This window comes from Danio aesculapii, chromosome 1 (genome assembly GCF_903798145.1).
Source record: "Danio aesculapii chromosome 1, fDanAes4.1, whole genome shotgun sequence".
Lineage (NCBI taxonomy): Eukaryota > Metazoa > Chordata > Actinopteri > Cypriniformes > Danionidae > Danio > Danio aesculapii.
Window position 1 is genome coordinate 2469292 of NC_079435.1, and position 5000 is coordinate 2474291.

Sequence of the window (5000 nt, forward strand, 5' to 3'; positions counted from 1 at the left end):
CAGCAGAGAAGCTCTCGGGGTATTTACAGTGAAGACTATCACCCCTGATTAGTACTACACATCCGGACGTGTTTATTATTACTCCAACTGTATTTAAAGATGAAGTGTAGCAGCATACTCCATCATTTTAGGTTATGCAAATAAGAGTAAGATATCATTTAAAGGTGTAAAGGCGATCTTGTTTTTGTTTAGAACAAATTTCGATGATAACAAAAACAGTGTGCTTTTATTCAGTAATAAAGAAACTCAAGCGATGCGGTTTATGCTGTCTCCACAAAGGGTTAACGTTAATCATTAGTGTCACGCCAATAACCTAGTGGTATTGTGCGCCGACATATAGCACCGACGTGCTCACGGCGACCCGAGTTAGATTCCCGGCTCGAGGTCCTTTGCCAATCCTTTCCTTTTCTCTGCTCCCAATGCTCTCCTATCTGAAATCTCCACTGTCCTATCATAATAAAGGTGAAAAACCCCTAAAAAATTATTATAAAAAAAAACATTAATCGTTAGCTCGACCACGGAACTGTATAGCCTGCTGGCAAATCACAATATATTAATTGCATCAGGACACATTTATGTAATGAAAAGTAGTTAAGTTTACTGGCGCTACTAAAGCAACATAGCATAATTCAGCTATATCAGCACCACAGCAGATTCACGGCATAAACCAGAGGTCGGGAACCTTTTTCCAGCAAAGAGCCATTTTTGATGTTTTTGGCAAATGCATTTTTTAAAGAGCCACATGACTTTATATGTGACTTCACGCGATCCAGCATATGTTTTACACAGCGGAGAGTAGGACTGGGAAACATCCATACACACTGATTCACACACATACACTATGGACAATTTGTGTTCGGACTGTGGGGGAAACCAGAGCACCAGGAGAAAACCCATGCAAACACAGGGAGAACATGCAAACTCCACATGGGGACATCAACTGACCCAGCGACTTTCTTGCTGTGAGGCGATTGTGCTACCCACTGCGCCACCCTGCTATACTATATATATCTATATATATATATATATATATATATATATATATATATATATAGATATTATAGGCATGTGCCGGTATCACATTTTCATGTTGCGATTAATTGATTGAGCTTTTATCACGGTATACGGTATTATCACGATATTGTAATTTTACTAGAGAAACAGGTAAAAAACACAAAAAACTTCAGTTTCATCAACTTAGTAACTTTAATAACTTTTTAACTAAAAGTACTTCAAACATTTAAATACAAATAAATATAATAAAACAATACACAATATAAAAGTAAACTTGAGCAATTATCAAAGTGAATGTGCAAAGGGAAACCGTCTTCGATCAGCAATCCCTCTGCATTTTTTTGGAACCCAAAACATTTCCAACCTCTGACTTTTTTTTTGAAGGGGGATAAATTGTCGGCAGCGTTCCTCCTTTCTGCCATGCTTCTTCTTCATGTGAGGATTATAGTGCGGTGGCAGCGGCGGCGTGCACTGTGTGCCCAGTGCTTCTACATGCGGGGATTGTTTACATCAGAGTGCGCATCAGTTTCTGCGCAGCATATACGCAGTGTTTCTTCAAGCGGTTGATGGAAAATAAGCTAAGGCGCGTTCTAAGAATATAAATTCGGATCTATTATTTTTCACGGTATTTTGAAGTGCCCGCGATAACAATATCGTGCATATTCATTACCGTGATTTATCGCATTACCGAATACGGCACAAGCCTAATATATATATTTTATATTTTGAACTTTCGATGTTCCTCAGGATTATTTTCTTTTTGCCATCACTAATCATGAATGTTGTTTGAATTTAGGTGCGCGCGGTTACCATAGAAACGTAAGTTTATTCACAGCGCCGCACACACGCATTGTTCGAAACGTTTTTATTCTTTTTCTTGCAAAAATTACAATAAAGAGGGAACTGTGATTGTATTTTCAATAGGAAACTGATTTCTAGTTATCTAGCGGTTATCATTTTTAAACTGCAAAATATTATTGAAGGGAGACAGCTTAAGAGCCACCTATTTTTGGTCAAAGAGCCACTTGTGGCTCGCGAGCCATAGGTTCCCGACCACTATAAACAGTCCGGTCACACAGATGGCAGCTGCACCATTGTGTGACGTCACATAAAACCTATGAATATACTTTTCTGGAGTTTGCGAATTACAAAAACTTATGTTGCTTATGTGGAGAAGTAATAACTATAAAATAAACTATAGATTTTTCTTTAAAGAAAAAAATATTAAGATTATCAAGTCAAAATCTTGTTTCATGAGGACATTTTGGATGTATGAAAGTGTATCAAAACTCAATCCTTGATACTAATATACATTGCTCAGCACTTCATTAAGACAGCTTCCAATTGGATTTTCTCTAAATTTGGAATCTGAGGGTTAAAAATATCCAGTTGTTTAATAGTTTAAGTTTTTCCATTCTATTCTAGTTACAGAAACAGTACTTTGACAATTTGTTGTCTTAGTCAGTGTTTCCCAACCCTGTTCCTGGAGGCACACCAACAGAACATGTTTTGGATGTCTCCGTTATCTGACCCATTAACTTCAGGTTTTGGAGTCTCTTCTGATGTTATGATAAGAGGATTCAGGTGTGTTTGATTAGGGAGAGGATGAAAATGTGGACTGTTGGTGTGCCTTCAGGAACAGGGTTGGGAAACACTGATCTAAGTTATAGTTGTTCTTTACTAAACCCCTCAGTCAGCGCTGACCTTTGTTAAGCTAATGTTTCAGTGTTTTACAGTTTAAAGCCTATAATAAAGGCTCCGTGTGAGAACATGACGCTGTTTTTACGAGGTTTCCTTGTTTGATAAGAGTGTCTGTAACTCAATCTCGGGGGTTTTGCGGTAGAAGTAGCTCAGAGATAAGCGCTCGGTCATAAAATCATTAAAATAGATGTCCTCATTGTCGAAGAACTCGTAAACATTTCCTTTATACTCACGAAGATGATGCCGTTGAAGACAAACATCATGACTTTGAGGAAACCCTTGCAGCACATTTTGATGTATTTTCCCGGTTCCTGAATGAGAAAAGAGGATTTTTATTAATGTAAAACTAACACAAATCAATACAAGTGAATGTAAAATGAAGTCGAAATGCTTTAAAGATGTCGAAAAGTTGATAATTTACCTTTATACTGAATTAGAAACACATTTATCCTCAAACGGTTAGTTTTTTTTTATATAAATGTACAGTTGAAAGCCAAATATAACAAATATAAAGGCTATTTTTATATTTTATGACACATTTTCAACGTAATAGTTTTAATAACTAATTTCAAATAACCGATTTCTTTCGTTTTTGCCATGATGACAGCACATAATATTAAGTCCTGTAATATGTATATATATGTATGTATATATATGTATGTATATGGATGTGTGTATATATATATATATATATATATATATATATTATATATATATATATATATATATATATATATATGTGTGTGTATATATGTGTGTGTATATATATGTGTGTGTATATATGTATATATATATATATGTGTGTGTATATATATGTATATATATATGTGTGTGTGTGTGTGTGTGTGTGTGTGTGTGTGTATATATATATACTATATATATATATTATAGATATATAGATATTATATGTATATATATATATATATATATATATATATATATATATATGTAAATATATGTATGTATATGTAAATATATGTATGTATACAGTTGATGTCAAAATATTAGCCCCCCTGTTTATTTTTTTTTCCCCAATTTCTGTTTAAATGTGAGAAGATTTTATTTTTGTCAACACATTTCTAAACATAATAGTTTTAATAACTCATCTTTAATAACTGATTTATTTTATCTTTGCCATGATGACAGTAAATAATATAATATAAATAATATTAGACTAGATATTCTTCAAGACACTTTTATACAGCTCAGTGACATTTAAAGGCTTAACTAGGTTAATTAGGGTAACTAGACAGGTTAGGTAATTAGGCAAGTTATTGTATAACGATGGTTTGTTCTGTAGACTATTGAAAACAAATATAGCTTAAAGGAGCTAATAATATTGACCTTAAAATGTTTTTTAAAAAATTAATAACTGCTTTTATTCTAGCCGAAATAAAATAAATAAGACTTTCTCCAGAAGAAAAAATATTATCAGACATACTGTGAAAATGTCCATGCTCTGTTGAACATCATTTGGCAAATATTTAAGAAAGAAACAATAATTCAAAGGGGGGCTAATATTTTTGCCTTCAACTGTGTATGTGTATATATATATATATATATAGGGGCCTAATAATATTGTTTATTATTTATAACTAAAACAAATAAGGAAAATGAATAGGAAACACTGTGAAAATTTCATTGCTCTGCTAAACAGCACTATTATATAATTTAATATAAAATATTAAATATTCAAAATATGTATGTGTTTACTCATTTAAGAAAACATTCATTTGCTTAAAAATGTACTTATTTACTAAATATTTCAACACCTTCCAGTAGAACATTACACTGAGCAGTATTTCCAATGTATTCAACATAGTAAAAGCATATAATATATAATAAAATGGTGTTTATGATGCGAATGAACTGCGAATATAGACAGTAATGTAATTGACTCTTCACTGTACAGCGTCTGTCTGTCTGTTTAATCAGCAGTTTCTCTCAAAAGACATCAGAGCTGTAAAAACACATTAAAATGACCAAAAAAGCAATAAAAACACAATGCTAAGCAAATTAACAGAAACCTGTGTGTGAAGAGATGCTCTGAGCTCTACGTTTTGGAAGCTTTCTGTTTATTTCTATGTAAACTATACAGAAATAAAGAAACTGTGTGCAATTCTGGGAAATACTCGACTACAGATGGAGATTGTGAGTCATTTGTGGTGTTTTGGTTCCTCAAAATGAAGCGTACTGGTACAGACTCTATTAAATACACTTGGCTGGTGTTTATTCTATAATTATGAATGGTGAACCGCTGGTTTCTGACTCATTACATGTGTGTT

At 33.3% G+C, this 5000-nt stretch overlaps 1 pseudogene; it reads right to left on the bottom strand.

Moving 5' to 3' along the window:
• LOC130222790 (tetraspanin-1-like) overlaps window positions 1-5000 on the bottom strand; it is a 13634-nt pseudogene that overhangs the window by 7614 nt on the left and 1020 nt on the right.